At 40.9% G+C, this 22,439-nt stretch overlaps 1 protein-coding gene across 11 annotated transcripts in view; it reads left to right on the top strand.

Annotated features, from left to right (window-relative positions):
* CARMIL1 (capping protein regulator and myosin 1 linker 1) overlaps window positions 1–22,439 on the top strand; it is a 195,039-nt gene that overhangs the window by 54,357 nt on the left and 118,243 nt on the right. The window contains exon 1 of one of the 11 annotated variants that reach the window (XM_085571836.1): window positions 5,071–5,153. The exons of 9 other annotated variants lie outside the window; for them this stretch is intronic. The gene's annotated coding sequence lies outside the window, so the exon portion shown is untranslated. Of the gene's footprint in view, window positions 1–5,070; window positions 5,154–5,185; window positions 20,525–22,439 lie in introns of those variants that run through there. One more of the 11 variants, XM_085571840.1, reaches the window with a different exon arrangement.

Below are 22,439 nucleotides of genomic sequence, written 5' to 3'. Positions count from 1 at the left end.
GGATTTATGGGCTTCTTTGCTACCTGTGCATAGTACAGAGAAGATGTTAAATGGGACAGGGGCAAAAAGAGGACATAGAGGAGAGGCCATGATGTTCTGTGCCTTGAATTTTCTTCACACACTTTCTGCCTAAATTTATTTTGGAAACTTGCTTATCTGAACTGCAATTATACAAGTGTTTTTAGCGTATAAAAGCAAAATATGATTTGTACTTTCTTTCTTTAAGACCTGTAGCCTAGCTGTAGAATTAATGTATTTTTCATTATAGTTGTTTATGGATTGTTCTCCTATCCCACTTTGCTCTCAGATGTTGGTATTTCCACTCCCTTTTTTAGGACGATGGAAACCTTATTAAAAACATTTCTGCACATGTGTTACAGAATGCAATGCCATATCTGTTCACAGCTCCTGCTGTAGGAATTTTTCAGCGGAGACAGAATCTGCATACTTGTGTGTGCAGTGTGAAATGCTTCAGGGGAGAGGCTCTGTGCTTCAGCATCCATGCCACAGTCCAGCTTGCAATTCTGACTACAAGCCACAGCCAACAAGTTCTATTGCTCAGCCTTCCCTCTTTTTCTCCCCCAGCTGCTGACTTCCCAACCTGCCAGTGTAATTCCTCTGCAGGTGTGTTCTGTGGGAGGGAATAATGGCTTCAACTGTTCTGGCGGAGCTCAGGTTAAGTGAACACTACTAGATTTTTCCTCCTCCTGAGCACTGGCACTCCTGGACAGCATTCCACACTGAGGATGGCTAAGATCCATAGTAGTGCTGCTCTCCCTACAAAATAGTTGGGGTTGTTAACACTGATAGTGGGTGCTGCTTTTTTTGATGGTGTGCCCAAGCTACATCTTCACAGTGCAAATGACTAAGATGTTCAACACCATGCTGCCCTGTTCAAAATGAACTGGCTAAGAATCTTAGCATATTGACAGTAGGTCCTACATTTTGTGATGACATTGTCCAAACTACTGGCTATATCTCATGGAGCCAGGTGACAAGTTCTCTTTTGAAAAAAAAAAATCATGCTGGTACTGCTGACAGCAGGCAGCAGCTTCCAGGTAAATCTGCTGGGTTGCAGGTGAGTGTGAGGAGAGTTCAGCTTCCAAATGCTTTCAGAGAGCATCCACAGCTCCTTGTCAGGCCCATTGTAAAATGCAGGCAAACCTGGCGGGAAGAAATGATGATGTCCAACTCCAGTTCAGAAGGCTGAATGATCTCTTTATTACAACTGTGCTATAATACATAAATATACTACATAAAGGAAGACACTAAAACTACATACCTACTTCTTCTAACTACCCTAGCTACCAACTCGTGACCCTGTTTGTGAGAGTCCAGACACATGTGGGTCTGATTGGCCATCAGGCTCAAACAACCCTCACCAGAATCCAATCAAGCACTCATTCCAGGTAAACAATTCTCCAAACACATTCCACATGAGAAAAACAAGGAGCAGAAATAGAAATTGTTTTCTCTTTCTTCTCTCTGTGCACCTCTATGAAAAATCCTGAGAAATGAGAGAGAGAAATGTCCCTGTGACAAGGCCCTGCGTGTGTAGTACAGAGAGAAGCACTCAGCTGCTCGGGCAGCCCTTCCTGCTGAGAGAGATGGTGTCCTGTGGAAAAGACATGGCTCACACGAAAGCCTCTGGGAAAACTTAATTTGCCTTCTTGACTGTACCTCATTTTCTGGAAAGCAAGAGCTGCAGTAGGGCACATGCAGCCATCAGAGATTTCTTTGCTTTGAGTAAGCGAAAAGATTCCTCCAAGACTAGGAAGATGAGAATAGAGCACAAACAGTGGAAGCTTTGTACAAGAGCTAACTTCATGTTTGTTCTGCAATATGAGCTCAGTGCTTGTTTTTACCTGGTTATGAAAGTATGAAGCTTCTTAAGTTTTGCTGTTTCATACTTACAAGACAGCACAAAGGGTGTCTTACAGTGTATCTTTTTTGATCCTGTTTGCTATAATTCAAAGCACTGTATTCATAGTTATATGTCCAGAAGACATAAAAGTACATCTTCATCCCAAGTCAAAATGACAAAAAGGAGTATACTTTGGATATCTGCATTTGGTGTGTGCTTGAAGTGAGTTGCTTTGTTCTCCATGAGCTCTGAGGCAGATTTTTTGTTACATGGGACTTTTGTACACTGGCTCCCCAGCTTTCCCAGCAGTTTAGGAAGCTCATGCAGCCTGGTCTGATACATGCTTGAACTTGCACCTTGGTAAAGAGGGCGGATTAAGTGCAGTCATTGATGGGGGCCAGAGAGGGACAGTATGGTTTGTGTGGAGGATGCAATTAAGAAGGCTCTGTGACCTGCTATGGAGGGACAGCATTTGAGAGTAACTGTGTGTGCATGTTCCCATGTAATTGTCTCCAGGAAAGGAATGGCAGAAAGCTGACCAGACTTCTGGCTAAACAGTTTCTGAATCTGGTTAAGCTATTGCAGATGGATCATTCACAAAAATAATGGTTTGTTTTCACAGTGTCAGTTATGTCTGCCCTGCCTGTTTAGCATGAGATAGGGAGTTGTTTTGAAGAACATTGCAGGCTGGTTCAGCTCTCTACCTGCAGCTGTTGCTTTTCCACATGCTCAGGTTTTTTCAACTAATGGAATGAAATGTTTTTCTTCTTAAATTAAATGTGTTCACAATTTAAAAAAAAAAATCCTCGATAAGCCAGGTTCTTGGTGACTACAGATTTGCTGGAGGAAGGCCAGTGGGGCTCTGACTGAACGTAAGAATTGGAAAGCATGAACATGTAAATCTAGAAATAGGAAATGCTGCTACTTGACTATACACGGTTAGAACTGCTTTGTAAGCAGAGTCTGGGCACATAAAACAGCTGGTGACAGGTCTCTATATGAAAAATGGTTTTGGCTTACAATCCACAACCACTTTCCATGAGTTATAGAGCAAACTTCAATTAGTGTTTGCATTTGGTTTGGTTGGTGGCTCTTTTTTTGACGTTTCTTGGGTTAATTTGTGCACTTCCCTTTTTCCTGTCTTCCTTCCATCTTACATATGTGGTGCAGCTATTTCTCTGCAGTCCTACTGCTGGCTTTCTTGTTGTCCTACTTGCTGCTCAGCCCCATAGGGAAGGGGATCAGCTCCTCCCCCTGTACACTGCATTGGTAACCAGAGCCACTTCTCTGGAGCATGGCAAGGAAAGGAAATAAGTATGGTATCAGTACTGGTATCTATAAACTCAGAAGTCAGCAAGGTCTCATGCTGCACTACTGTAACATTTCCATTGCTAAAAGGGGTTTCCCAGAGCAGGCAAGAGCCCTTTTGGACTTAGAAGAAAAGAGGTCTGTGTAAAATCACAAGTTAGTTCTTATAAATCAACCTGTGTTTATTGATGGTTCTGTCTTTATGACAAGCTAGGTTTGTGGGGAGAGAAATGACTGTAGGAGTCAGCACAGAATTACTTTAAAGCGGTGTTACTGAAAACACCTACAATCATTAATGAGTTTTAAGTGTAATGTGTAAATTTAAAAAAGCATGACTTTTTGTTCTTTGCTAAGAGACAATAAGAATGGACAGCAGTACCTCTAATGTTGAATAAACTCTAACCAAAGGCAGCAAACATGTCAACTAGAAAATAACTGCTTTGTTATTTTATTTTTGTGTTTGTTTGTTTTGGTTTTTGTTTGGTTTTTGTTTGGGTTTTTTTGTGGGTTTTTTTTTTTTTTTGTGGCACTCCTGATGACATTTGGCATTGCAAATCTCGATTGCTGTTTAAGTTTCTCCATAGAATTGAGAGAGAAATTATGACTGTTCAGCAAAAATGAATGTATGAAAATGTTGAAATGTGCATTTGATGTAAGAACATTGGAAGCACATCCAGAAAGGAGGGATGATGCTGCCTGGAGTACTTGTCTTTATAGAAAGGAGATTTTATTGCTGCCTTGTTTTTCTGAATGCTCTCAAGGTTTCGAGAACATATATTTTGTATTTTGCAATGCTCAGTGGCAAAAAGCAGAGATGAACTATCCTGATTATAACATTTGATAGTTCATAGAGGCACATTATTTAATACCTTTGCTCAGCAAATTTAATTGTTGCTGATGAAAATTGGGAAGTTAATACTTACATGACCCAAGGCAAACAACTTTGAACAAGCCCATTCCTGAAGTTTTCAGTTTTAGCAGATACCTCAAGTCTGACAAAACTTCAAATGCATGACTCGTAGCTGCCAGCTATAAGTGTTTTGTTGTTCCTAAGTGTACAAAGCAGTTTAATTTATGTTTTGGGCAGTGAGTCATGGCTGAAAAGCAGTAGTGCTTCTAAGCAGTAGTCAGTAGTGCTTCTAAAAGTAAGTTGGGTAACAGTGATTTGCTGGTGAACAGATGGAGTTGATGCACCCTTAGCTATCTGTGGGGATGAACTCTGGTTTGATGTCGGGGATTTACTCATGAAACATGACTAAGTGGTTCATAAGGTTTATTTTGCTGGTGTGTTTGACCTCCTCTGGAGTGATTGGTGACAAAGAGCTCTGAGTTTTCACGGTTTGATACTGGTTACAGACAGATAAAACCTTTGATGGTTTTGGTCTCATTGTAGGTAAATCATGGGATTATGGAATGAGCTGGTAAGGCCTGGCCTGGTTCAGCTCTTTTGTTCCTCACACCCCTACCAGGACTTGCAAAATGTGCAGATCACTGTGACTTCCACCTCCCTGGTCAGCCAGGTCGCCAGTGCTGTGTCCTACAGTCGTGTGGGGTGTCCAGCCTCTCCATCAGACTAGTTCAGCATCTGTGCCATCAAGTTTGTGTTCATGTGGTTTCTGACTTCTCGTTGTATTTAAGGTAAAATAAACGTGCCTTGCCATCACGGCAAGCTCACCTGATAAAAACTCAGCCTCATGAAATTACAGGTGTTTTGGGAAATCCTTGGTAGGAAGGAAAGGGGTGTCAGCACTTCCTGTAGTACAGTAGCTATGGATCTGGAAGAGAAATCTAGTTCTCACCTGCTCTTCCAGGTGAAACACTTGTGCCTGCACATAGTTGGCAGTGGCAGGCATCAATTTAAGCTGCCTGCCTGCAGGTCTGAAGTTGTTTCTTCCTGTGTGGGAGGTAACTTTATGCTCTGGGATAAATATTCTGGCAGCACACTTGTGACTGCCTTTCTGTGGCACTCTCAAGACCAGAGGTAAGTGGAGCATTTCAGCTAAGCTTCCACATGTGGGGTTTCTCAGGCTGTGCTAACTGCGATGCAAAGGTGTGGGGATTTGCACAGCTGATTCCAAGTCAGGGTGGAAGAGCATAGAGGATGTTTTTGGAACTGCTGCCTCGGGGGGCACCTCTCCTTTGCTCAGGCAGCAGACACCAGACAAGGAAAATCACAGAAGGGCAAGTATTTCACAGTTGATGGGGCAGCTGGGCAAATGACTAAGTTCCCTGGTGTCTGCATCTTCAGAGGCGTGGATTTTATATCGTGAAGGGTGTAGACTGCAGCTGGCTTCCCCAGTGACTCTGCTTGTCTGCTGATAGTGTTGTAGATGGAAGATAAATTGCTCATCATTGCAGTCTGACAGCTGCCTAGAGAGCAGAGTAGAATTAATTCCTGAACTTCTTCCTTAACTATTTCATTTACCTGGGTGGATGTTCACTACTGAATGTCTAACTCCTTTGCAGGAACAAATAGTAATGGAATTATCTGCCGTGTTTGTTTCATGTATGCTTAGTATCCTAGATAACACAGCAAGTATGCTGTTTATCTCTTTCAGGAAAAAATGTAGGTAAAATAAGCTGGAAATCCACTCTTACTCTATTTGGTAGAGACTGTTGCCTCGGGCTGTGGCTTATCTCATTAACCAACCATGAAAACTGAAGTTTTCCATCTTTGCTCTTCATCAGGTAGATTACCATTCATATTATTTATCTGCAGTTTTTCAGGGCAACAGGGTAGGATATTTGTGTATTTCTGGTGTATTTACACAAGGCTGCTCTCTGATGATTGCAGACTCTGGAGCTGGCTCTTTAAATGCATGTGTTGATGGCCAACTGCTCTGTAATTAAATAAGAAAATGCCCATTTTATTCGGCAGGGGGGTTTGCCTACCTTGTATTGTGCCTTTTTCTGTTACCTATTGAGGTGGTTATGCCGTGAATGGGCTGTGGTAGCAAGAGGCTGCCAGAAAAGCTGGTAGCAAAACAATAGCCTGAAATAAAATACTTTCTGGAGGCCTCTCAAGGGTGGTTAATAGACAATTCCTGAGCTTTTAGCTGTTAAAAGTCTGCTCAGAGCTCCAGCCAAGTTACAAAACATGTTTTGTCTGGCAGTTGTGTGGATCAGTGAGCCAGAGTGGTTAGGAACAGGTAAAAAAATTCTTTCTGGTAGGTTTGGGCCCTTGTTTTGGAAAAGCTGTGAGAGAGTATGAAGGTAGGGTTTCTCCCAGGTCTCCATCACAGGTGTTTGAGTCACTTAGGTAAGTGGGGTTTGGGATATGTATCTGTTGTTTCAAATCCATAGTCCTCTATTTTGATTTTGTCCTGATAAGATTCATTAGTGGTTGGAAAAGTAGCTTGGCTACTAATTTAGCATGACCATAACTTGTCAGGAGGGAGGAGACTTGGGGTACAGAGGGCCAGGGAGCTGCAGCACCCCAGGCTGGGATGGCAAGGAGCCACTGATAATAAGCTTGGGATTTCAGAGAGGTGCTCTGGCAGTGGCTGGAGTGCAGCCCAAATGTACCAACTCCAAACAGTGACTCTGTGGCCAGCTTTGCTATTTTTAATAAAATTGTGGTGCTCTGTGAATGTATAAAAAGGAGACATTGGCAAATGTTGTCATTTTAATTGTCTAAATTTAGGTTGTAATTTATTAGAGCATTTTTCTGAAGATGAGACTATTTTTTTTATGTGTCTTTTGTTTATTTAGTACCTTGCAAGAGAAGCTTCTTTTATAAAATGAATTGTCATTTCTGTGTGCAGTTCTGGGACAGATGCTCTATGTTTTCATGTTGTTCTCATTGGAAAGCAAACATAGATATAGTTACAGCAGTGTTAAGTGCTGTGACTAACCTAACATACTCTATTACATACTGTTTAATATTTTATGCAGCCAAGCATGTTATCTTTCACTGAAAGAGTGTTTACTACAATTTTATATTAGTAATCTGCAAGGGGTTGCTAAGTGTACGTGACAAATGGATTGCTTCTTGCAGTAACATGAAGAAAATTGTAAAAAATTCTTGATTAAGTCCTCTGCTCCTTTAGTTCCAAAGAAGTCCTGTGAAAATAAGTCTCTGTATCCTTTTTGTGTATTTTCTCCCTCCACTGTATACTTGTATGGGGAGGGGATCTGATGGAGACAACACCCCATCTGAAAAACATGTTTCATTTATTTTCCTCTATTTGATTGCTGATGGCTTTAAAAGAAAGAGAACTATGTTTCTCTATGGAACTCAGGTCTTATGATTTCATGTTTTTCCCTTTCTATTTAACCACCTGCATAGCTATAGTTCTATAGATCTATAGATCTATAGTTTCCTTTGTATTAGATAGAGGCTTTTTACTCTTCTTCTCCAAGTAGACACAATATCTTCTTCCATGGTGCTGTGAAGTTGACCACATAGGTTACTGCTGCTTTTTAATTTGCTAGCAAAACAAACTTTGTGTAAGCATACAAGCATACATTTGGTTTCTGATTATTTTTTTAAAAAGCAGCATGAACCTTTCAGAAAAATGTCTTAAATATGAATGTACTTGTCTTGGCTGATGCAATAGCTAAAGGGGAGCTGAAAGAGCTGTTTGGAAACCACCTGTGTATCTGTGGATAGCAGGAGTGCCAGATTTACAGACCACTTGACCAAAATGACATACTTTGTGTACATTAGGGCATATGAATGAAGCATGCTACCAAGTTGATTTGCCCAAACTGGAAGCTGATTTTACAGTGAACTATTTTCTTTGCTTCAGCGTTCTTAGGTTTGCTTTTTAATTCTGTGAATTAGCATCAATACACGTGGGAGGACATTTTCTTTGGATCCTGTATTAAATTATTCTGAAGAGGCCTTGACAGTGAGAGGAGTTGAATGTCTGTCTCCTCATCTATCCTCTTAATGGGCCTTGCACTGTATATTTTTGCACCTATTTGAAGCAGTGATATTAGTTTTGCAATTACTGCTCAAGCTCTTTGACGGTGCCGATGAGCAGTTATGCAACATGTCTGAGTTGCTTCCTCTTTCCCAAGAGTGAGCAAGGACTGACAGAACAAGTATTGGCTTCTTTGTATAAGTTAACTCTTAAACTGAAATTTGGAGTTCATGCTGTGTATATTTTGTCCCTGATTAATTATTAAAGGATGGGTGCTAGCACAGTGTCAGAAGAGCTGGAGTTGGTTCTGGTTGTTCTGAAAAGTTGAGTACAAGTTCATGTGGCATTTTTGCTTTTCATCCATTGTAGGAAGCTGTGACATTTTATTTATTTAAGGTTAATCAGCCCAGATGGCACTGATTATTCTAGTGTAGGGGTTAAACAAATACATAAACCCCTGTGTGGGCTTGTTACTCTGCTACTTATGTGCCCTAGTTATCTGTCTTGCTGGCCTCCAGCGTTTGTTTTTCCTTCAGGGATGTCCACCATGCCTGTGCTGCCCTTTCAACAGGGAGCAGCTTTGCCAGATTTATCAGCAGATGCATCCCCAAATGAGTTGTCTGTGCCTAGTGGGATGCTGGAGGTGAGCTGCCAGCAAAGGGCTGCCCGGGCTGGGTCTGTATACCTGGGTCATAGGATGACTCAAAGTCATGCAGCTGTGGTGCATCACTAGGTGCTTAATTACATTGCTCTTCCTTTTGTGCTCTTTCCTGCAATAATGATACCTATCTCATGGCTGGTCTTTTCTAAAGAAAAGTTAGGTTCTTTTCTCTTTGGGGGTTTGTCCTCTAGGGGAAAAGCAAAAGGGTGGTAATTAAAATCATGGAAGTTGTCCATCTCTCGAGGGAAGCCCTCCTTCCAATGCAAGATGGCTAGCAAGCACTGGCTGAGCCAGCTGTGCCCATCCTGGGAAGTTTCCAATTCTGTTTGCCACCTGCCCCTCTGGTAGAGGTTGCAGCTCCCCTGTTGGGGTCGGTGGCATAGACATGGCAAGAGACACCTATGTCAGGTGCTGGAGAATCGATTTGGCTTGTGTGCACGTGGTGGGAGCCCCTCAGCCTGGCTGAGCCCCCTGAGCAGCTGGGTGGCTTTGAGAGTGCCCTGTGGTGTGGTGGAACTGGGGGGGAGTGGGCTCAGCCTCTCTGGGTCAGCTGTGTTAGGCTGGATTTGATGGGTTACACAGCTGCATCTTAAGACTGCATTTTGGCACGTGCATGGAGGCTTTTCACTTCTAATTGATTTCCCTCACTTTCTTGCCTGCTTCGTGCAAGTGTGACCTAGAATGTGAAGTGCCAAGTCTGATGCAGTGCTCCTTGCTTTGCAAGCAGTTTTATATATATTCCAGGGTTTTATTTTAATTCCCTTTAAAAAAAAATAGGAGATTTTTCATCTTGGATTGAATGATTTAAATTTCCTGCTTCTTACCAATCATCTAGTGGATGGAGTTGGGTCCATGAGTGGAAGAGAGCAGTTTATATGCATAAAAGAGAAGGTAGATTCTGTTTCTAATACTGGATCATCCTCAAATATTTCTGTGTGAATATGATTAGAATAAAAGGCACCATGTATTTGTACATGTGACTGTTATAAGCTTGATGTCTTCCTTTTTAGTGTCCCAAATTGTGTGTAGCTATTACCACCCCCACTGCCATCTGTTTCAATTAATAACAAGGGTAAGACAGAGATGATTGCTGAATTCTAGACTTCCTTTTGTGTGTGTATTACTTAGATTTACTGACAGTATTTTGATAACAAAATTGATTTCTGAAGCTGTACCAGAAGGTACCAGTTTTATGGGTTGTGGACATAGCTCTAATTATAATTTTTAGGTTTTTTTGTTTAAATACATTATCTTTTAAGTCTTATCCTTTCCTTCATACTTTTCAGATGGCCTCATTTGTAGGTTCAAAAGATTTCTCTCTTATTGAGGAATCAGCAAATTAAACACAAATCACTATGTTTTTTTGGCTTCTCCAAAACTGTTGGTTACCTTGTACTGGTAGTCTGTGTTACTTGAATCACTGTTCTGGTATAAAAGCAGTACTAGCTATACATACACAGGAGTAAATGCACTGCAAGTGCATTTGTATTTCAAACTAATAATCTGGAACAGAACACAGCACTGCCTCATTTAAAGTGTGGTTCTGCAGCCATCTATGCATCTGCTAATGAACAGGAGTGGGTTTATTACATCAACAGAGTGAATTTAGAGAATCAAAGCATGTTCCGTGGTGAAAGTGACCTGGAAAGAAATATATTCAGACAGTTTTATGTTACCACTATTTTTCATTCGTTACACATACACACATCCCCAACTGAGATTTTTTTTGTCTTGTTTGTTGTTTTTTTTTCTTGTTTGTTGGAAGCTTCCTGGCTTCCACTAAGAATTATTTAGTGTCCCAGATCTGCCAATTATGAGCTTCTCAAGCTATGGGCACAACAGCAGAGGGACAAACCTCCAGGCAGAAACATGGTGCAAATAGCACTGAAGCAGCTGCACACAAAAGGGCAGGCTGTGCATTTGATAAGTAAGAATTCAGTGTACTAGAATTGCAACATAGGCATATGAAAGGTGACAAATTTAGCCTAGGGTAAACTTGCCTTTGGGAGAGAACTCGGGGTTAGTGTCAGGTATTCAGAACTTTTAAATCAGGACTGCTTGTCTTGGCACAGATTAACCCTTGATCTATCCTTGATCTTGGTAACCCCCATGCATTTGAGTTTCTCTGATTGCACTTCGGGTAGGGGGAAACCAGAACTTGGTGGAATATTGAAGGTAGGTATGGTGTGCTTCTCCTGGATTTCCAAGCCTTTGGTGATCCAGGTGAAACCATGGATGTTGGATATCTGGAAATCACAGCCACTCTATTAAGTTTACCTGAGCTCAATAGCCAAAATCCAGCATGCCTTGCATGAGCTGCATGTCGGGAAGCGTAGCATGTCTCAAGCATGTTGACTGAGCATGAGCAGAGCTGCTCTCAGTAGAACAGCCCTGCCTTTCCAAATGCATCCAGCTTGCTGTGCGTAAGTGCAATCTCTCTTGTTTCTGCACAGAACAAATCTTACAGAATCACAGCTGAAGAGGTTGCTCAGCCTCAGCCTAGTCTTTCTTCTCACCATTTCTTCCCCAGAACGTTGGCATGTTGGCCGACAAGTAGCAACTTCAGACAGTATAAATAAAAATCACTGTCCTTAACAATGAAGATTTTTGTGTGATATTGAAGTCTTTGGATGGATTACACAGCCTGTTGGAAGCAGAAACGTGGCAAAGACTAGAAATTGAGTGAAGAAGAAAAATCATTATGTTAGTCCTTAAACTGAATTACCTTGCCATTTGTCACTTTTGTAGTGTTTTTCCTTTGTATTAAATCTTCTTTCTGGTTTGACTGCAGGGAAGTATCATGTGCCCCACCCCAGGAATGATGCCCTGTTATGAGAGCTGATGTTTCTCCCTGTGTGGTTGTGTCTTGCATCACATCTGCATTTGGTGATCTCTCTTTTTTTTTTTTTTGCTATTGCTGCACTGGCTCAGTGCAGGGCTCCTTGAAGCCTGTGGTCTATAGGCTTTGACCCCCTTGGAAGGAACATTATTGAGTACCAGGGTTTCCAGACAGCTGTGATTCCTTCATAATTTGTTTATAGTGACATGATTGTTACAGCCAGGGTCAGATCACATATTGTGAACCCTGAGGAGCCAGAGAAGCTTGTGTTTTTTCTAGCTAATTTACCAGGCTCCATAAAAGTCATAGAATTGATTGATTTTTACCATGAGTGAGTCAATGATGTACTTTGAAAGCTGTTATGTATCTTCATGTGGCTGCAGGAAAGTGAAACTGCCCCCTCTCCCCAACCCACTTTTGCATATTTGAAAGCAGAATTCTTCAGACTTTTTATTAGCAACCATCACAGATGCTTAGCTTCTGAAACTGCTCTGAGGCATCAGATTGAGAGAAGCTGAGGTTACAGATTTGATTCTGATATTGTTGGATGAAACATTGTGGTCTTTTTCATGCAAAGAGTGGGCATAGATATATTGTTTTAAAACACTGGTATTTGGCATTTCTTCTTTGAAAGGGTTATATCTACTTGCTTCTGTCACCTGCATTTTTAGATTAGGGCCTTAACTACATGTCTGTGTATGTTAACAGCTTCTAGGGTAGGAGTGGCCTCATTAAAAATGTACTTCATGATCATGATGATGTGATTGTTTGAGGCAAAAAGCCATATTTTATTTTTTTTCTGTTAAACATGTTGGGTAGTGAGCCCTCTTGCTTTTTTAGCTTGAGCAAAGCAATGTCTCCTGGAGCTTCTTTATGCAGCCTGGAGTAGATGTCAATAGTGTCCCATTGTTTCCACCTCCTTTGACCTCTACTGTAGGAGATACCTATACCTGAAGACAGAAGATCTCTTAAGTTCCCATCTAATTTATGAGCAAGGAGAAGGTAGTGGCCTTTTCAGAATTGGTGTGAGCTCTGCCATGCAACTGAATTTGAAAAGTCATTCCATCACAGACGTGTTGATGTGGATGCTTTCTGCTCCTTGTCTTCATTTCTTGGTGCACTTGTGTGAGAAGTGCTAGGATTTAAGAAAGAGAAGATATCTGTATCTAGCCTGCAAGAAAATGAGACATGATGATGCAGACAAATTGAGCGATTACAGGATCCTGACACAGAAGACATGGAAGATAAAACTGGGGGCTTTTTTCAGTGTTGCAGTTGTGGGTGGGAGGTTTTGAGTTTTGATGGTTGTGCTTTAGTGACACCATTAATGTTCTCATCTGAATAATGAAGTTAATTTTTCTCTAATACAAGTGTTTGTGGGTGGGCAGGGTTCAAATCTTCCACATATCTGATAGTCTGTTGGGTAAAATTTTGTGCAAACCTGCTACCAAGACGCTGATCGTTTATTTATGGCGTGTTTGGGTACTTAGCTGTGTAATTCAAAATCTTTATAGTAATTTCTTTAAAACTTCAAATTTTAGTTGTACAAAACTCCTGTGTTGATATAAATATCAAAGCTCAACAAAATGAAAATATTGGAAAATATAAGAAAATATTTAGAACTTCAAGAAACGAAAGATCTTGAGAAGAGATTATAAACAAGAAGTGGGTAAAAAATGGTGAGGACACACATTAATCAGGTATTTAGGCAGCACAATTGAATGACATTTTTCTTTCTGATTTCTTTGAGAATACCAGCAAATTGACTGAATCCAGGTGAGTTTATTGAAGTGATTGATGGTTGATGTGTAATTCCAGTGATAGTTAATCAATGTTATTGTGAATTTAGGCTACGGATGATAGTCACATTAGAAGCAAATTTAACTAAACTGGTGTGTGTATATTAATGCCATACTTTATAACTGGTGTAAACCTAAAATTGTACTTGGAAGCCTTGTTCTTACAAACTAAGATGGACTGTGGTAGCTTAAAACCTACCATCTAAAAAGGCTCAGGTTTACTTTCCTTTTTAGCAGACTGTGCTATACCTCCATAGAGAAAAGATAGTCCACAAATTGAAGAGCTTGTAAATCATTACTCTAGATAAAATTATAAAGCCCAGGAGGATCTAGTTCCCTGTACACTTCTGTAGCTTGCTCTGACAAGCAGAGTTGTAAGTTCACAACTTAGAAGTAGTGAAGTAACCTTTTAAAAGCTCTCCTCCTCTCCCTAAGTAGCATCAAGCATGTGAATCAGTGCTTATAAAAGCAAAATTCATACACAAAACTGTTCTGAGAAAGAGTTTGACTTAAAAAACTTTTGCATCATGTGCATTATCTTGGGAAGGCTTTCTGGGGGAAGCAAGCTGATTTTTTCCCCAAATTTTCAGAGGTATGGGTAGTTTAAAAATTATTGAAATCTTTTATATATGAAGGAGTAACTTGAACTGAGTGTTGGTTGCCAAATTGCAGCAGTTGCTATACTTAACTCCTAAGTTTGAAGAGCAGAATCATTTATTGGTTTTTGCATTCAGTGGATTGTAATTTCCTTCTTTTAGAGCATGGTTTTGGACTTCTTAATTTTTTCTTCCTTTTTTGTTTGTTGGTTTTTTATTTGGGTTTTCCAGTTGGCTGTTAGATGTTGATGTTTTTTTCAGCTAAATGGGGATGTTTTGTTATTACATGCATTTTCTTCCCAGGTTAATATATTGTATAAGAAGCTGAATAAGTAACAAGTAGGCAGTAATAGTGTGATACACTCAAGAATCTTCTCAAAACCAGAAATTCTGAAAATGGCTTTTTTATTGAATAGGAGTATATTGATTTTTAATAATTTACAGCATTAGATAATTGACATAATAAAACTCTTAAAAATCAGCAGTAAGAAAAATAACCCTCCATGAATGGTTACTTAGTGGTTTTTGCCCAACTCATGCAGCCTGTACTTCTTAGGTAGACAAGATAGTGTTAATTTGGAGAGTGGGGGAGACTGCCAAGTATTTTTTTGCAGGACGTTGGAGGCAAAATTACTTTTCTGGAATGTGGCAATTCCTGAATTTCTGTCTAAGGGGAAGCCAGATGCAATCAGCTGTGTCACTGCCTGAAGCTGGCCTGATTGCTGGGTTTCCTGCCTGTTAGATACAGAGTGGGAGCAGGGAGGGAACTTCATCTGGTGCAGAATTTCCTAAGAAAGAAATGCATCCAGTACCGTGCACCTGCATGACAAGAAAGTGGGAACACTGTTCATACCTCAGTTATTTAGCTGTTCTGGCTGCAAGAGTAAAGTGCACGACATAGAACCTGTTGTGAATTTTCTCCAGGAGAAGGTTAGCTACACATCAGCCGAGTGGGTGGTTGGCTCTGGGTAAGCCATCAGAGAATTCCCCAGCCATCTTCAAATCCCACCACTTAAGTAATGAAGTATGAGAGCTGCAAGAAAGCTCCGTATTGGAAGGGGCCTCCTTTGCACTGCCCTTTTCATGCAGGGATAGCAGTGGGCAAGGGGAAGTCCCTTTCAGCCTTGCTTTCTTGAGCAGGGATAAGGGAGTAGTTTGCTCCCTTTCTGCCATTTCTGGAAGGTATTTTAAACTCTGAAAGAAAAGATTTCTTTAGCAGAAATGTGATACATTAGAAATAAAATAGGACAAAGGATATCCTTAAAAAAAAAAGGGATAATATAAAATGTAAAACAGCATAATAAAGTATCTTGAGTTTGGGGGCCACGCATATAATGGTGGCTTTTAAGGATTTTAAATGGCTACGTAGCTGGTTTCAGCACTCAAGCACCATCCCTCTCTTGAAAGATTGATGCTCTTAAGATATCAAAGTGTATAAAGTCTTGCAGTGTAGCTCAAGTGATTAGGGATGAAGTGGCTGTCACAGTCGTGTTAGTTCCAGTGGGTACTTCATATTTTACAGATGATGGGGAAGGAAAAAGGGTACTGTGGGGAAGCAAGGGGAAGAAAAGGAAATCAAGAGTGCACCTGAGGACAGCAATGAGGCTCCTGTAGCAGTGTGGAGGAGAAGATCTTGCATCCTCTCTGGACCTAGCGGTGAAGAGGTTTTTGTCTTGCACCCACAGCAATGGTTTCTTTGGAAAAGAACTGCTTTGGCTTGGGGTTTTTTTATGATTCTCTGCCCACTGGTTTGCGTTTCAATTTGTGTATGCTGTGGAGAGTACACAAAAGACTTAATTCTATGATTTATTAAGCTGGTATCTTTCTCTGGCCCTTAGCTCTTGGGGCTATCCAAGGTCAATTTTTTTGAAACTGGTTTATAGCAGTGGCTATTGAGGAAAACTCTTCCACTGTGCTTATTTAATTTATTTCAATATTCAGTGTAGCTAAGTGCATTGCATTTCAGTAATTAAATCTTATTTAATTGTTGGTAGCTAAAAGCAAAGAGGAATGTCTGTAGAAGAGTTTCTTAGAAAGTGTTTGCACTGTGAATCAAATTGCATTTCCTCTGAACCTGAAGTTTTGTTTTGTTTCCTGGTCTTTAAAGTTCTTCATTATGGTTGCTGTGACACACTTAGAAAAAGAGCAATCCCATCACTAAGGATCACTGCAAAATGTAATCTGGCATTTCTAAGTGATGAAATTAAAGAAGATAAGAATAAAAGCACTGTAATAGCAAAATCTATTTCCAGCTACTTCTGCATAGAAACAGCGTCATTTGCAGCACACGAAAATGCTTCCAGATTTAACTGCTGTGCGTAAACACAGAAAGAAGCTGTGTAGGAAGAGGGAAAGTGTTTGGGATTTTCTTATTATTAACACTATGGACAGGTAATGGGAGTTTTTTTTCCTAAAGGATGCCTGTACAATCTTTTTGTGATGGAGAGAAGTAGTACAAAAGCATAAAAAATTGTTTCACAGAAAATGCTGGAGCCCAGGCTGTTTTGCATTACCAGTCAACAGAATGTTTTCAACTTGCTTTTTAACCAAGTGTTGGGGGTCTAGAACATCGTAAGAGGCGAGTATTTGGGAGTCCTGCAGAAGCACACTGTAACCTGAATTTCAGCACTGAATCTGTGTAATGGCTGTATACAGATAAGTGCAAAAGTAGGAAAAAGAAAAGTGAAATAATGGTATATTAACACTAATGTGCTTGTGACCTATTTTTGCATAATGTAGGTACAGAGAAGAAAAGCCCCCTTTGGGGTGTTACCCCTCATTGATGAGTTGACAAATGAAGGTATGTGGTTGAGCCTGCTCCCCTCCCCTACCTTGGCTAGGGGAGTGCCTGTGTCCAGTGCCATGGAGAGGTCTTTGAATTGTTGAAATGCAGCTGCTGATTCCCATTTTTATGGCTCAGAGCAGGCTTAAATAACACTCTAGGTTGGTCTTCTGGTATTTAGTGTTTTACAGCATTATGGTTTTTTGTTGTTGGGAATTGTGTGGTGGTGAGCAGGATGACAAGGAAGCTTTGCAGCCTGCAGGGGATTGTGTTTACTGCTCTGTGTTGGACATCTCTCACGATGCCATGAAACTCTGTTTCGTGACTGCTAGAAAAAGGGAGCCCTGTATACACAGGCAATAGGTGGCTGCTCCTCCACAAGCAGCTCTGTGGTTAATCGCCTAAGATACAAAACTTCAGAATGTAAAATCTGTAAATCAGGACAGTCCCAGTCTGCACCACTGGTGACCACATCCCAGGCTGCTTCAGTGACAGGGCTTTGCAGTTGGAGTGTCTGTGGATCCTGTTGCTGCCATAGGTGATGTCTGGCCAAAGGTGAGCACGCCTCAGTTTCTTCTGAAATCCCACATTTACTGAAATAGCTGTATGGTTTGCTGGTAGCAGACAGGGTAATAGCAAGTGTTCATATTTCTTTGTGCTTCATAGGTGTTAAAGAAGCTCAGTTTGATTCATGTGTCTTTTAGAAGCTGTTCACAGGGCTAGGACAGGGCTGCCTGTAGGTGGTAGTGGTAATGTTGCTAGAGCTGTTGGAACAAGTTTAGTTATGTCTGGAAATTTTGTCTTAATTTGCTGATAAACCTCCAAGCTATGTTGTTTCTTTTCAAACATCAGAATTAGGACCCTTTTACTCCAAGCTTCTCTTTCAAGCTTTACTGCTTCATCTTGCCTTTTTGTTTTAGGCAAATCTTTCAGTGCCCATGCCTTAGTTGTTATTAATTCTAAAACAAGGATACTTTTTTCTTACCTGTCTTCTAGGCAGTATTTGTTCATGCTGCCTCTGAAGTAGAAATTGCTCTGCAGATTTGAACAGCTTCCCAGGAGCTAAATAAGCATTTCTGTTTATGGGTCCTCTGACTTGGACTGAAAGGGAAATGTGTGTGAAGCACTCCGTTGTGCCATCTTGTGGTGTCCCCTGTCTTATTCCCTGCAGTAATATGAAAGGTGCTTCTCTAAACACAGCAGATTTATTGGCATCTCTTCTGATATCTGAGTACACATAAAAAAACCCAAAAAAACCACAAACAAAAAAACCTCCAAAGCAAAACAACAACAAAGAGCAGCTAAAAAGGGTTCCCCATACCATCCTCTGCCATCCAGAAAATACAGAAATCAGTGACCTTTAACAGAGCAGGCTTGAATTTTTAAAGTAGTGTGGTGGCAGTAAGGAGCAGTGCAAGCTGTGATATGCACAGCATTCCCGTGGCTGCAGGCTCACGCTCTGTCTGCAGCTCCAGTCAGGGAGCCTTGTTGGGGAAGCAGTGGTTGACTTGAGGAATGATAATAAAGAAACATGCAGCAGAGCAGCCCTTTTTGGGGATGGCTGAGATAGTTATTTGTGCTACAGAGCTTACCCCTGCCTTGGCCAGGAGAATTGTACTGATGCAAGGTAGCGGCTCCCCTTACTGTGTTTTGGTCTTTGGCTGGCCACACAGGCACCAGCGACTTAGGCGAGCCTGGGAATGTGTTCAAGTTGGCTAAGGGTCATCTCAGTGAGGGAGAAACTCTGTTTTTGTGTGTGAACTGAAATGCACTAACCCTTTCCTAACAGTACTTCTTCAGCAGCAAAAGACTGCTTTAGTATTGGTGTATAAATAAAGGGACGTTTGGAATAGGAGCGAATAAGGTCCGTCAGTGGGTTTATCACAGATGGTGCTTCAAAGTAGTCGAGACCAAATGATCAAACTCAATGGTGAGGGCTGTGTGGGTGAAGGTGAGGGTGCAAGCCCTCAGGCTGGGGCTGAGCTGGGCTTTTTTGCTGGTGTAAGGGCTCTGCAGAGAAACCCACCATATGCCAAGCGATGCCACCATTTCAGATGATTCTGTGTACGTGCTCCTGTTGTGCCTGAGCTAATCAGCCCTCCAAAAAGCCCTGCAGGATGTCAGCTAGCCTCTTTGTGTGGGAAGGCTCTGAGCTTTTAGCAGGAAGTGCCTCTCTCAAACCCAGCTCTAATATCTCCAACATGGTGCTGAAAGGGGCCTTTTATCTAATCGAAGTCCAGTTGCTTCAGGATGAAGCATTTACAACATCAGGCATGCAACCCAGGAGGTGAACGGTCGATCCTATAGGGACCGAGGGAGGCTGGATGCTCTAATATGTATTGATTCATCCCTGTTTTAACAAAACAAAAACTGTATTAGTGTTGCTGCTTTACCCCACATTATTGTGTGTATATTAGCTATTGACTCAGCAGTAGCAATGGAAAGCTTATGAGAGAAATCATAAAGCAACTAATAGGGATGGAAACTTTAAAATGGTGATGTTTTGGATAATAATGGTAATGAATAATGAGAAAAATGGGGATGGTGTAACTAAGATATATACAGAAAAGTGACTCTTTACTGGATTCAAGGCATTCTCAAGATGATGGCTAGCATAAGAATGTGATAAGAAATAAGAAAACTTGTTACAAATGCTTCTTTCCATGAGTAAATTATAATGGAAGAGACTGAATCAATTTTGAGGCAGACAAAATGTCAAATGCCAGGGGCTAAAGAAACTACAGTGAAAGCAGAGGTATGCAGAGTACATTTTAAGAACTAAAGTTGCAATAGTTGATCAAAAAAAGTACAAAGTTGGTTGTTGTTTTTGATTTTTGATTTTTTTAAAAGTATCTGTGTTAATCAGCAAGGGAATCTGTTCCCAGGAAGAGAAAAAATATTTGGTTGATCATCTTCATTTTGAGATTTCAGCAGAAGGAAGTTTCAAAACATCTGTGGTAGTGAGTGGTGGGAGCATCATGCAAATTCCCAGGCCCATGAAGTGCTGAGGAGGTTTGATTTTGTTTCATATCTAGTCACGAAGCCCAAGTATGCTCACTGTGTTTTCCAGAACTCTTAATTCCTGAGCATTTTAAAAAGGGTAATGGTGTTTTTCAGAAGATTTGCATTTCCTTGTGGATTTGGGACTGCTTTAAGTATAGATAAGGTAGCTTTAGTTGCTGTGGTTTGTCTGGCAAAACAGATGTAATTATCACAGAGCTGTGCTTCTCTAGTGATCTTCCCAAGAGTGACTGCCAGATAGGGTGGCTGGGTTAAGCTGGGTTAATTTAACTTACAGTGCTAAAATGGGCAATAAGGCTCGGCTTTTACAATAAATGACAAAATGCATCTGTATATTTGTTATATTGATATGCTCATGGAGGATCTATGTTATTTACTGAAATGTATTGTGTTTCTGGTAAATAGAAGATGACCTTGTAGGCCATGAGTCTCTGGAGACAATAATTTGCAGGATATGTTTTTGGTGAATGCTTCCAAATTTTGCTTCATGTACGTTCTGAGCAGCGTAGGGAGCATTACAGAATTTGGGATGATAAAAACATTAAGCAATCATCAATTTGGGTATGTGTGTGTGAGTAGGAGTCATTTAAAATTCAAATAATAATCCTATTTTATGCTTAAAAAGAACAGAGTAGGAAGATAGACCAAAACTGCTGTTAACTAAATATAATTCTCTTTTATTGTCCTTTCCATGGAGCAACAGCCAGGTTGTGTATCCTGTATAAAATTTGCCTGGATGTGCTTTCTGCCTTCACATCAGTCACTCACAGACCTTTTGGCTTACAGGTGTGTTAAAGCATTAATTAACTCCCGAGCCTCTTTTTATACCCTGCATGTGTCTATCTCTTGATGGGATCTTTTAACTTCATTAATGATTGAGTACTACTGGTGACCAAAGAGAACAGTTATGGAGGAGTGGGGTTGTGACACATTAAGCTGAACAAGTGAGATCATTATGTTATCAGATGATAAGGTGGATTATACAGCATGCCCAGCTGACATTCCTGATGGGTTGTGAGCCAGGGGGCTCTTTGTTCCAGGTTATCCCTCTGAGCCTCTGGACTTCCACATGACTTTGACCATGACATTTCTGTTCTCAAGTTTCCCTGGGTGCAAAATGAGTGTAACAGTGGCAGAACCTTCTTAGTAAGATGCCTGAGGATTGCATGAGAGCAATGGTGGCTGCTTCTGCTTTTTAGTTTCTCTGTATGAAGAAATCAAAAACCCCAGGAAAGCTAGAATCTGCCTGTTCATGAAAAACAGCACTCCTGGATGCTTCAGAAAGCCCTAGACAATTGTGCAATCACACACATACTCATTCTTGTCAGAGGAATGCACAGAGACCTGGGTCTTGCTGCACTAAAATAACTTGTTCCTTAAGAGGGGGCTTGAACTGTCATGTGAAAACACCTCCAGTGCCTCTGCCTTTGGCACCAGCATCACCTTTCTCAAGGGAAGGACTTGAGTGGTGTGTGTTTTTGAGTAGCCTGCAATACATGTTCTGCTGCCCTGGCAAGTACTAACAACCATGAAGGATCCTATTGTCAGAGACTTGGGTGAGCCACAGCCTAAGAGCCATTTGTTTATGTGTGCAGCCTTATCGAGGAGAAGGAAGTCATTGAAAACAAACCATTCATGTTTCACAGCTCATCCGGCAAGTCTTGGGTTGAACTGGGTACAGGCTACCTCAGTTGTTAAATGTGAGCAAAAATGGTGATGTTAAAATGCAGATGTCATAGTAAAATTCTGAAAATATTAGAAAAGAATAATCAGAAAGCAGTGAACTAAAGTGGATCCTTTTCACAGCTATACTCACAGATTTTTAACAGCTAAAATTGTGATAAATGGCAAAAAGCTTAAAAAAATATTAAATATTTTTCTGCTGTTGTTAAGATGGGCCATTAATCTTGCAGTAATAATTGACCTTCTCTTTTGTTGATTTTATGTAGAATCAAACTCTTGCTTGTGAAAGTCATAACTGAAAACATAATTGTTATGGATTAGAAACTAGGCTTTTTTTTTCTTCTTCTTCTTTTTGAACCATCTTATTGATCAAGAGTAGCCCTTTACCTGCTGAGTGGGGAATATAATCTTAGAGCAGGCCTCTTCTTTGTACATAAATGCATCTTAAGGTCAGTGGGTTTTTCAGCTCTGTTTGTTTTAGAAAGATCTCTTTGGGATCATTTGTATGTCTGCCACAAGAATATACACTTGTGCTCTATTGGAACATTGTTTCCCAATGTAGTTTTGTAGTTTTGTTAGGGCCTTCTGGATACCTGGTTTACATTTAACTTTGTTATTTGGACTACTCATGTGTACTTTAGTCATGTTAAATCGACCCTTTCTAGGCTCATAAAGTAGCTTGAAGCCTTATGTGCAAGCAAATATTTTAAAGCAAGACTGTGATATGGTTCTCCTGTGATGAGCTGTCCCACTGTGGTGACATACACAGAGCACTCATATCTCTAATGCTGTTGGCCATACCTAGAAGGTAAATATAGAAAGCAGTTCTTCAGAAAGTTTCCTTTCCCCTTTCTCATTTGGGATCTGAGGTGTAGTGAGCAGAGCTGCTCTGCCTGTGACACTGGAGAGGTTTTTGGATGGTGCCAGCGCAGGGAGGATGCTGGATCACCTAGCCCCCATCAGACATGGGCAGCTTGTGGATGGGCTCACGAGTAAGAGGCAGTCCTGCTGAGAGTGA

This window comes from Lonchura striata, chromosome 2 (genome assembly GCF_050655825.1).
Source record: "Lonchura striata isolate lonStrDom1 chromosome 2, ASM5065582v1, whole genome shotgun sequence".
Taxonomy (NCBI): domain Eukaryota; kingdom Metazoa; phylum Chordata; class Aves; order Passeriformes; family Estrildidae; genus Lonchura; species Lonchura striata.
Note: the sequence above shows the minus strand (reverse complement) of the source record. Positions and strands in the feature narration are given on the sequence as shown.